General features: G+C 38.0%; 1 protein-coding gene across 1 annotated transcript in view; it reads left to right on the forward strand.

Annotated features, from left to right (window-relative positions):
• The window catches only part of LOC150083252 (treslin-like), a 265,502-nt gene that overhangs the window by 139,670 nt on the left and 113,596 nt on the right, over positions 1 to 12,236 (forward strand). The window lies entirely within an intron of this gene.

Below are 12,236 nucleotides of genomic sequence, written 5' to 3' on the forward strand. Positions count from 1 at the left end.
TAAAGGATGTAGCAAAGGAAGTAAGCAAACCCTTAGCCATAAATATGACAGCTTTTTTGGACTCAGGGGAAGTACCTATGGACTGGAAATGTGCAAGTGTGACCCCAATCAACAAAGGAGGATCAAAGGGAGACACAGATAATTACAGACCTGTTAGTTTAACTTTTGTTCCAGGGAAATTAATGGAGGCACTGGTTAAAGAAGCACTGCAGGATCATCTAGACAAGACTTCAGTTATAGCTCCGACACAGCATGGGTTTGTTAAGGGGAAGTCTTGTCTGTCCAATTTGATTGGATACTATGATGTAGTCACAAAGGAACTGGATGCAAAGAATAATTTTTATATCATATATTTGGATCTTAGAAAGGCTTTTGATACTGCTGCACAAATTGGAGCAGCATAGCATTGGAGGCAAATTGTTGCTATGGATAAAGGAATGGTTGAGTGGGAGAAGACAGAGTGGTAATCAATGGACACTGCTCTTCGTGGACTAATGTTATCAGTGGAGTCCCCCGGGTTCAGTGTTGGGTCCATTGTTGTTTTTTGTATTCATTAATGTTATTGATGTTGGTATATCAGGCTTAATATCCAAGTTTGCAGACGATACGAAGGTTGGCAGGGTTGTTAATGACACTAATGACAGTACGCTGCTGCAACAAGATCTAGAAAAGTTGAGTAGGTGGACTGAGAGGTGGCAACTGAAGTTTAACTTTGACAAATGTAAAGTTCTGCATATGGGAAGCAGTAACCCCAGAGTAACATATGAACTGTGTGGTACTACACTGAGAGAGGTAGAGAGTGAAAAGTACCTGGGGGTAATTGTGCATTCGGATATGAAGTTTTCTGAGCAGTGCAGATGGTCTGCAAGAGTAACTGATGGTGTCTTGTCAATGATATACAGGAATTTTTCTAGCAAGGATAAGGAGGTGATTATCCCCTTGTATAAGGTAATGGTCAGGCCACACCTTGAGTACTGTATACAGATCTGGAGGCCTCATTTTAAGAAGGATGTAGAGCTGTTGGAACGAGTACAGAGAAGAGCAACAAGATTAGTGAATGGAACAAAGGGTTGCTCTTACGAAGAAAGGCTGAAGTTTTGCAAATTACAGTGTCTGGAGACTAGTCACCTGCAAGGTGATCTGATTGAGGTGTATAAAGCTTTGAATGGTTTGAGCGTGCTCAATACTGCTGGGATTCTTGCTCAGAATAATTGCCTGAGAAGGCATAAATTCAAATTGAGGAAAGACAGTTGTAGGATAGATGTGCGCAGGTTTGCCTTTAGTCAGCGGGTGGTTGATTGCTGGAACAAACTTCTATCTGTTGTTGTAGAAGTTGATAACTTGAACAGATTCAAGGCAGAACTAGGCGAACATTTGTAGCGGGTGGATGGGTGAAATGAGAAGGTGTGTTCGTGTGTGTGTGTTTTCTGGTGCTATATAAGCTTGCTTTCTTGCATCATGTTCCTTTGCTAATGCTAAAATGCTAATTACTCGTTTCATCATTTGATTCCCCTTTGTGAATTAGAGATACATTTGCACATCTCCAGTCTGTGGAGACTTCCCCCAAGTTCAAGGATGCTCTCATAATTATGGCTATGGGTTTGTCTACTTCCTTTGCTGCCTCCTTTAATATAACTGGATAGATCCCATCTATCCCAGTGCCTTCCTTATGTTTAACTTCAACAATTTTTCCTCCACTTTGCTCTCAGTTATCACAAAATTATTTAACTCCGTTAGAGTTTGATAAACATCTGGCCCTCTCCTCCTTGAATAACTCGTGATATGTGAATATAGATGCAAAATACCCATTTAGTTCAGCAGCTATCTCATGCCATGAGACAAAAAAAGAAGGGATGGATTATTCTGCTCCTCTTTTTTTAATATTACATTCTTCCACAGACCATCCAGTAAGTAAGCTATCTCCATTTCTGATTCAGAAATGTCTCGAAAATGCGGCTGGCCCTTTCAAAAATGGTTTGCTGATTAAGAGCTGGAGATTTATTAGTGGAATTGAATGAACACAGGCATGCTGAGAGACTTTTGAAAATTTTGCCTTTAGTGGAATTCCCAAAAAAGGTTGCCCCACATGCCAGCTTGAATTCCTGTAAAGGTTAATATCAGAATGGGATCTCCTAAACGTATCAAAAGTAAACAACAAAATGTAGTTTGTGCAAAAATAATTTTTATCAAAAAATATGGAGATCCTGTCCCTATTTGGACAATCATACTGACATTTAAAACACCAATTCTCCCCACAGTTATAAAAGCTGGATACCTCAAATGCCATGTTCAACCATACATTCCCAATCCAGTAAAGCATACGAAGGTAAGGTGCTTCAAGTGAAAAAAATTTTATCATTCACCAACTGTGTGCAGAGGTATAGTCAATTGTACTTGCGGTGCAAAAGAACACACACATACCAACTGTAACAGTGAAACTCAAAACTGTCCTAACTGTCATGGTAATCATTCTTCCTTCTCTGAGGACTGAAAGCAATGAAAATGAGAGAACAACATTCAACTGTCATGTCAAGAGGCAAAGAAACACTTTGCAATTCCTACTAAATCATCTATGTACATGTTAGTTACTCAATGGCTACGCTCAGTATCAACTCAGACTGACTTATCAGTCCCTCCAAATATCTCAATATCTGGTTGGGTGAAATCAGTACTTTCTTCATCAGACGAACAATCTCCCTCCAAGTATACAACTCAAGAAGTGAATACACCCATAACAATACCCCAGATAAGAATCCCAATCAGCAACCGAAAGTACAAACCAAGAGCTCTGAAAGAAGAGATAGACACATTCAGATCTGATACTGTGGATGAAGATGACACAGTTCTTGAAATTCACCCAGAAGGTGACATTGACAAGGGCAGACGAGTCTTCTCAAAGAAGAAAAAAAAGGGAAAATAGACAGGCGTAAGCAAACTACCTCACGGAAGTTAGCAGACACCAGTTAAAACCAAACAATGGATACAGTTAGTCAGTGGAATTGTCGTGGGCTTCTTTCTAACTTTGACTTTTACGATCTCCTATCTGAATATAAGCCTGTTGCGGTATGCATTCAAGAAACAAATCTCACAAATGCAATGTCTATGACAATTAAACATCACAGTACATTTAGAAAAAAAAAGACAAACTCCTCTAATTTGGCACGTGGAGGAGCAGTTCTCTGGTGCCCCTAGACTTATCCCCCTGCAAACATCTTTAGAGGCAGTTGCAGTCCATGTCACCTTTGGTATCACAATAACATTAGTTTTGTTGTATTTATCACCAAATCATACCTATGACCTTGCTGCTTTAGATGATTTAGTAAGGCAAATACTTGCTCCCTTTTGTATTATGGGTGACTAGAATGGCCATCATCCCCTATAGGTTTCTCAACATCTTGACTCCAAAAGACAGATAATTGAAAAATTTCTAGATAAACATAACCTGACTATTTTAAACCCTGGTACTCAGACCTACGTGCATTTACCATCTGGCTCAAGCTCTGCTATTGAACTTTCACTATATTCTCAACTGATATTTTCTCTCATAGACTGGACTGTTACTGACAACCTCGTGAAAGCAATCACTTTCCTATCATCTGTACTTTCTGTACAAGTTCTCCTCGGAGTAACATTAGGACAACCTGGAAATTTGACAAGGCTAAGTGGACTAAATACCAAGAAATAGCTCAGTTAGATAGCTCCTTCATAGCAACACGCACAATTGATTCTGCAGTAAGCTATATTACAGAAAAAATAATGAAAGCATCCAAGACTGCTATCCCAAAATCATCATCCAAAAATGTGGTGGAATGAAGCATGCAACAGTGCTAAAAAAGAAAGGAATAAATGCTGGTATATGTTCCAAAAACATCCAACCACATCTAACCTCCTACAGTTTAAGAGAGCCAGATCTAAAGCTCATCATATAAGACGAGAGAATGAAAAAGAAGCACGGGCACATTATGCTTCCACCATAAACAGATCCATAGATACTTCTGCAATCTGGAAAAAAATCAAAAGAATTAACACTAAATACTCGCAGATGTCTCCTATTCTACTTGTGAAAGGGAAGGAAATTTCCGGACCTGTAGAAATTGCCAATGCCTTAGGTACTTCATTTGAAATGCTGCCAGCAGTTGTCACATATGAACCAGCATTTCAATTGCTAAAATCCTGGACAGAAAAATACAAACTAAATTTTAATACTGCTGTATTAAAATACCTCTGACCATGATTGAATTGCATAATGCGTTTGCACAAGTGAAGAACAGTGCTCCGGGCCGTGATGGAATTTATTACGCCATGATCTGTCATTTAAGTGAGGAATCGTTAACTGTCCTCTTACAACTGTATAACAGAATTTTCTTAGAGCAGTATTATCCTGCTAGCTGGTGCCATTCTTATATGCTAGCCTTCCTGAAACCAGGAAAAGACCATACAGATCCCAGAAATTACTGTCCTATTTCTATAACCAGTTGTCTGGGAAAAACATTGGAAAAAATAGTAAACGCTAGACTGACATGGTTTCTAGAGACCAAAAACATTCTAAGTCCAAGCCGGTATGGTTTCCGGAGAAGAAGATCTATGTTCAATCTTATTATCAAGGCTGAAGAAAATATCCAGAATACATTTCCTCAGAAATGAGCACCTAGTCGTGATATTTGTTGACATTGAAAAAGCCTTTGTTACTACTTGGCAATAGGGATTCTTCAGGAATGAATAAGTCAGGAAATACGTAAGTCGGGACTTTGGAATCATCTCCCAGAATTTATTAAGAATTTTCTAGACAATAAATCCTTTCATTCCGGTTCCATTCTTCATTATCTCGAGCATATGTACAAGAAGAGGGAGTTCCCCTAGGCCCAATGTTGAACACTACACTCTTTGCATTTGGATTGATTCTATAACCAAGTGCATGCCTAACACATTTGATGCATACTTGTAAGTTGATGATCTTGTCATGTAATGTCATTCTCAAAATATGCAACTAATTGAAAGACAACTACTAGACGCCATTAACAAAATAGTTTCTTGGGCTAAAAACAATGGATATCGACTAAACCAAAAACAACCTCCGTTAACTTTTGTTGCAAATGTTCTTTACATCCTGATCCAGACCTTCGGTTAGATTCTTGTCATTACTTTCCAGCCTAGTATTTGATTTCTTGGTTTAATACTTGATAAAAAAAATTAAACTTTCTAGAACATATAAACATATATCTACAAGTTTTCTTAGAAAACTAAATCTTCTCAGTCATTTTTCCTATGTCATAGGGTGCAGATCATTATGTGTTGTTACATCTATACTGCTCACTGGTCAGATCCCGGTTAGACTATGTGTCTCCTTCATATGACTTCGTCAAGCCAAGTGTACTGAAATGGCTCGATCTCATACATCATAGTGCACTACGAGTTGCACTGGAGGTTTTTCGCACATCACCAATTTTAAGCATCTATACCGAAGCCTATGAACCGCCACTACACCTTCGGCAACAAGTTCTGTTACTAAATTATGCAGCCAAAATAAGCAGTCTCCCACATCATCCCATGTGGCAATATTCTTCATGCCAAAATGGAGAGACCTCTATGAATATAAACCATGGTTCAACAAACTACCTGGCATTAGGCTTCAAGCTGGCACCTGAAGTTTACTAACACACTTCAGGATACTAGTATCGAAACCCAGCCATGGCAAATGCCTCCAGTACACATTGATAGACATTTTCAGCAATGGGGAAAGAATAATCTTTCAGATATCAACATTAGACAAATACATGTGGCCCACTCCATCAAGTTTAGCAGTTTCATTCAACTATACACAGATGGATCCAAAATGGTAATAAAGTTGGCACAGCTGTAGTACTACCAAGTGTAGCACACACTTCTTGATTAGACCGGGGTTCGAGTCTGTGACCACCAAATACAGAAGATGCGGAAAGGTCGAGGAATGACCACCGCATATCCCCGGAGCAATATGGCCTTAGTTGCTAATGCTCCTCAAAAAAACAAATAACCAGTATTACCAAATGCCACCATCTCCAGACAACTCCCATCAAAATGCAATACTTAAACCTTAGAGTTATATGGTACTCTACTAGCTTTAGAGACTATAAAAGAAGCCTTGTATGCTCAATCCATCATATATATGGACTTGTTAAGTGCTGTTAATGCTCTACAGCAGGAATGGCCAACAAGTCGATGGCACCTTTAATTTCAGTCGATCAGGAATCATTTTAAATATATATAAAAAATGATTAGTCAAAATCTAAATGTTATCATTATGTGCTCCACTGCATACGTTTATTACAAATCTGTTGAACCACATGACTACTCGTCACTGCTCAACTGCTAGGCATGTCTAGTGAAAATTCACGCAGTTATGTTGTGGAGAGCATAGTGTGTGTCAAATTCTTATTTAGCTTACTTAATATTAATAACTGGACAGTACTTGTACATTAATTTAATACCCTTTGATTTAAAATGAATGATACAAAAAAGAGTAAAACGTATCATTTTCATCTAGAGTGGGAACTAGAATATTTTTTGTAATGATAAAAGAAAAATGTTGTTTGATTTGCAATGTTTCCATGGCTATACCCAAAAAAGAAAATTTAGAAAGGCACTTCAACACACTCCATGGTAAATACCAGTCGGATTTTCCTCCTAATAGTGACCTTAGAAAAAATAAACTAAAAGAACTTAAATCCAGATTATTTGTACAACAAAATTTCTTCATGACACCTAATTTACAATCTAAAGCAGTAACTATAGCATCATTTAAAGTGAGTCATCTTCTTGCAAAAAAAATGCGAACCATTTTCTGATGGTCAATTCATCAAAGACACATTTTTAGAAATTAGATTCTTTTTCAAAATTTTAAGAACAAAAATGAAATTAGAAGTGCTCTTCAAGACCTGCAATTATCTTGAAATACTGCGATGCAATGCATCGAAAAATGAGTAAAAATGTAACAATTGCGTGCTCATATTTCTAATTGTGTGGTCTTTTCAGCTTAAAAACGAGCAATTGATACAGCTCAATTGCTCGTTTTTATTCGTATGGTTTTCGATGATTCTGAAACTCCAGAAGAACTGCTGGATATGTTTTCCTTAATAGAAAGAACTATAGAGGCCTTGATATATTAACACATTCAAAAATTTTATTGAAAAAATTAAATTACCGCTGTTTAAGCTCGTATCAATAACAACAGATGGAGCTAAAGCAACAATGGGGCATCTTAATGAATTCATTGCATTGTGCCAAAAGGATGATGAATTCCTAGGATTTTTGAGTTACCACTGTATCATCTGCCAAAGATTAAATACTAAAAGTGTTATGGACATAGCTTTCAAAATCGTGAATTCCATCAGAGGACAATCTCTTCAAAGGAGACTTTTCAAAATTTAACTCTATGAAAATGAACCAGATCTAATATTACACACAGATTTGAGGTGGCTGAGTCGGAAGAAGTTTCTACAGAGATTTCGAAATTTGCTGAATGAAATTAAAAAATTGGTTGATCGAAGGGGAGATGATTATCAGCAGCTACAAGATACAGTTGTTATTGTTATTTGGTTTTTAGGAGCATTAGCAACTAAGGCCATATTGCTCCGGGATATGCGGTGGTCATTCCTTGACCTTTCCGCATCCTCCGTATTTGGTGGTGACGGACTCGAACCCCGGTCTAATCAAGAAGCGTGTGCTACGCACTGCTGCTCCTTCCCACCTGGCTACGGAGGCGCCTACAAGATACAGAGTGGTTGTGTGATCTGGCTTTTTTTGCAGATTTTACCAGTAAATTAACTGATCTGAATTTGGAATTACAAGGAAATAATAAAAATGTGGGTGACATGTTTAGTAGTATTTCTGCATATAAATATCAATTTTTGGCAATGGCTAAGGATTTCAAAGGAAAAAAATTCGATCATTTTGCAATATGCAAGATCATTTGCAAAAATATCCTGTTTTTGAATTTAATAGCGAGAAATATGTTTCTGAAATTGAGAAAGTTGTGGATGATTTTGAAATCAGATTCAGCAATTTTAAAACAGTTGAAGACATTGTTCGATATATTTCTTCTCCATTTAATGTTGACTTAGATATGAAACAAATTGCAGAAAAAATTGTTGATTTTTTACATGGAGAAGATATTATTTGAAAATGAAATTATAACATTGCGAAACGATATCTTTCTAAAAGCCAGGTCATCAGAAGCTTTTGGAAATATGTTTGCCAAGAAAAGTACCCAAATGTAAAAAAAAATGCAGTGAACTTTTAAATTCCTGTTTCGGTTCCACGTATCAATGTGAATTGGCCTTTTCGTATTTGAAACAAAGGTGAAGAATTGCTCTATTCTTACGGACTTGCGTACAGAAGATTCTTTACAGTTGGCCTTATCACAGTATATCCCTGATTTTGAAAGCTTGGTAGATGACATGAAGACACAACCTTCACATAAATTTAAAATTTAAATACGTATGAATCTAAAATAAGAATTTTGAATTGTATTTAATTTTAAAATTTATAAACAACATTTTTCAATATGTGTTGATTAAGTTTTTTAACCATGTGCAATGAAATTCTTGAGATGGTAGATTGCGGCACATTTTGAAGAAAAAAAGTAGATCGCCTCACAAATTAAGTTGGCTACCCTTGCTCTACAGTGTAAATCCTTCCCTGGTCATCCTCTGATACAGAAAATTTGGGCACAGTTATTAGAACCTCATGGACAGCTAGTAATATTTTGTGGGATCCCTGGACACGTTGGAATCCTAGGAAACGAGCAGGCTTATTTAGCTGCTAAAATTGCTACAAGTGTGATTCCATCTAATATCAGGACTCCTTATGGTGATAAAACGGACATATAAAGAACAGTGGACATGAATGTGGAAAGATCAAACAAATAATAAACTTTTTGAAATCAAGAGAGAATCCAAACAGTGGCAATCTAGCCTCAGATGAAAGGAAGACACCATACTAGCCAGATTACGCATTGGTCATACATTCCTCATTCATAGCTACCTACTAACAAATAATGACCGTCCCCAATGCAGTAACCATTTATGCTCATACACAGTAAAGCATATCATTATAGAATGCCAGCTATATCAAAAAGAATGAAAAACAGCTTTTTCTGAACCCCTATCGTCTGTAAGAAAAACAAAGAAAATATCCAACAGTAATTAGTGCATTATAGCCTAAGTTGCTGATGCACCAACAAATCTAACAACAACTCTCTCTCAGTCATTTTGCCAAGAAGAGGGAGTTCCTCAAGGATCGGTACTAAGTGTAACAGTTTTTGCTATCAAAGTTAATTGTATCACTGAACAACTTCTGCCAACCGTAAACAGTACCCTCTTTGTTGATGATTTTAGCATCTTTTTGCTGTCATGCAACATGAGGGTTATCGAAAGGCAATTGCAGCATGCCATTGATCATGTTAACTCTTGGGCAATGGCCAATGGTTTCAGGTTCCCACCTCAAAAGACTGTTTGCATGCACTTTTGTTACAAACAGAACCTTCACTCTGAACCCAGAACTTAAGCTCGGACAGAACATCGTTCCAGTAGTACCTAAGACAAAATTCTTGGGGCTCATATTCAATAAGAAGTTGACATTTTTATCACATCTGTCAGTTGCAGACAAAGTGCACAAGGCGATTGAACCTTCTCTACGTGCTCTTTCTTCCAATAAACGATGTGCAGACCACTGCACTTTACTCCACCTTTATCTATCGTGCACTTGTATGATCTAAATTGAACTATGGGTCCCAAGTGTACCCAATCAGCTAGAAACAGTGTACTATGGTGGCTAGACCCAGTTCTCCACCAAGCCATCCGTATTTCTACTGGAGCATTTAGAACTTTCCCTGTCTAGAGTTTATACATCAAAGCAGGTGAACCGCTACTGTCCCTGCCACACAACCCTACGCAGACATCCATCTTCAAGCCTCGGTGGAAAACTCTTTATAATACCTGCCAGCTGCCCAGAGAGCACAACGTCACGGTAGACAATGTTGCCGAGTCACCAAATCAAATACTTTCACCCTTGCATGCTCACTTACCATAATACGATTTTTCCATCAAAAAATTGGGGAAAGGCCACCACACTACCTTTATTGTTATTCTGTCTAACAACAACTCTGTGCTGCCCACAGAGCCCAGTACTCTGACTTCCTGCCTGTCTTTACTGATGGCTCGATGTCAGAGTCATCTGTCGGATCTGCTGCCATCTTCCCAGATCACACTACATCTGGGTCCACTATATCTGCATTCCACAAGAATGCAGCATATATATTGCTGAGTTGCATTCTCTAGAGTTAGCATTGGACCACATTAAAACGCACACATACCAAAGGTGTATGGTATAGACTGACTCTCTAAGTATACTACAGGCTTTATCAGGGATGAGGATTATACCTCATCCCTGACACATCTGACTTGCATCCACAGACACTACACTCTGTCTGAACGTTTATTAGACATTAGTTTCTTCTGGATTCCAAGCCACATTAGGATCAAGAGGAATGAACTGGCAGATGCTGCAGCCAGATCACCAGAACCCCACAACTCTCATTGCCTGTTAGTCCCCTATACAGACTACAGGCAGGTGATACAACTTACATTACTCTCCCAATGACAACAATCTTGGCATGAGCAGATCACAAATAAGTTCTGTCAGATAAAGATGTAATCCAACATTGGCAGTCTAGTCTGCACAGGAACTGAAGAGAGGAAGTTGTTCTAGCTTGCCTCCACATAGGACACAGTCATCTTACGCATGCATTTCTGCTGAGGGCAGATGGCACTCTCTGTGTGAGAATTGAGAATTGTGGCACTGTTTTAAGCATTTGGTATATTTTAATCGAGTTTCCCCATTACAGACACAAACATATTTTTTATTTTACCGCTTTTAGTCATATGAGCCTTATACGCTCAGGCAGATGTTATCTGACAATGACCATGTGTCTGCAGTTTTTAGCTATCTAAAACCTTTTTACTCACATTTAAAATTTACCTGTTATTTTTATATTTCTTTATTGATATATATCTCTAATACATTTTATACCCATGTTATTATATATCTTGACAAGTAAAGTGTGTTAGTGTCTAATGGCACCAGGGGTTTTCCCCATCTCCGCGTTGCTTTCATTGTCGTGTGAAACAGAACACTGTTGAGGCCAGAGATTTAAAAGTGTGTGGAGGTTATGTGTAGTGTTGTGTACCATTGTTCATCTGGCCGTTTAGCCATTGTGACCCTGTCATGGTGACCTAATTTATTAGGTCACTAAAAACTTAAATTTTTATATATGACATGGTTTTGGCACATTATAGCCTTAGTTGCTAATGCACCAATAAAATCTAAACAAACCAAACTACTGTTCAGTGGTGTAACCAGGATAGGGTCAGCAGGTACATTGTACCCTCCTGATACCGAAATCTGGTATTCTGGCACATTTTTAGAAAAGTAATACTGCGATATACGTTGTACAACTTAAGTAAGTGGGGCCTCATATGGCGGATGCCCCATACAACAAACTTTTCGTACCATGAACCCGGGTTCGTGGGCCCGGGTTTTAACCTCTTCCCTTACTATTTTTCCCTATTTTCGTGTCAAAAAAATACTAATTTTTTAAATAACGATTTTTATTGCTTTTATGCTGTGTAATACAGTGTTTGATTATGGAACAAATTGAAGTACTCAATGAGATATTCAATGTTGTTGTTGTTGTATATTCCTAGAATTATTATCCCGATCAGAACTGCAATATTCTTCAGTCATTATCCGTAATTAAGGCGCCTCCGTAGCCAGGTGGGAAGGAGCAGCAGTGCGTAGCACACTCTTCTTGATTAGACCGGGGTTCGAGCCCGTCACCACCAAATACGGAGGATGCGGAAAGGTCAGGGAATGACCACCGCATATCTCGGAGCAATATGGCCTTAGTTGCTAATGCTCCTAAAAACCAAATAACAAACAAACAAAATCCGTAATTAATTCTTCATTATTAATTATCCATAATTAATTCTTGAAAACGAAACAGGCGACAACAATATGTAAGGTATCAGCAGGCGTCATCTGATGCTTGTCTCAGATAAAAAATATTCCAAGAAACATGCCCACCGGTGAATGGCCACAAGAGTCACTCTCGATAATCAGGGAAGTGATTAATAAAAACACACATTCTGTTTTATTCACCATGTCTTTCTTTTCTTTTGTTTTAGGAAAGTTCCAAATTT

Source organism: Mastigoproctus giganteus, chromosome 7 (genome assembly GCF_048544385.1).
Source record: "Mastigoproctus giganteus isolate SK-2022 chromosome 7, ASM4854438v1, whole genome shotgun sequence".
In the NCBI taxonomy this organism is placed as follows: domain Eukaryota; kingdom Metazoa; phylum Arthropoda; class Arachnida; order Uropygi; family Thelyphonidae; genus Mastigoproctus; species Mastigoproctus giganteus.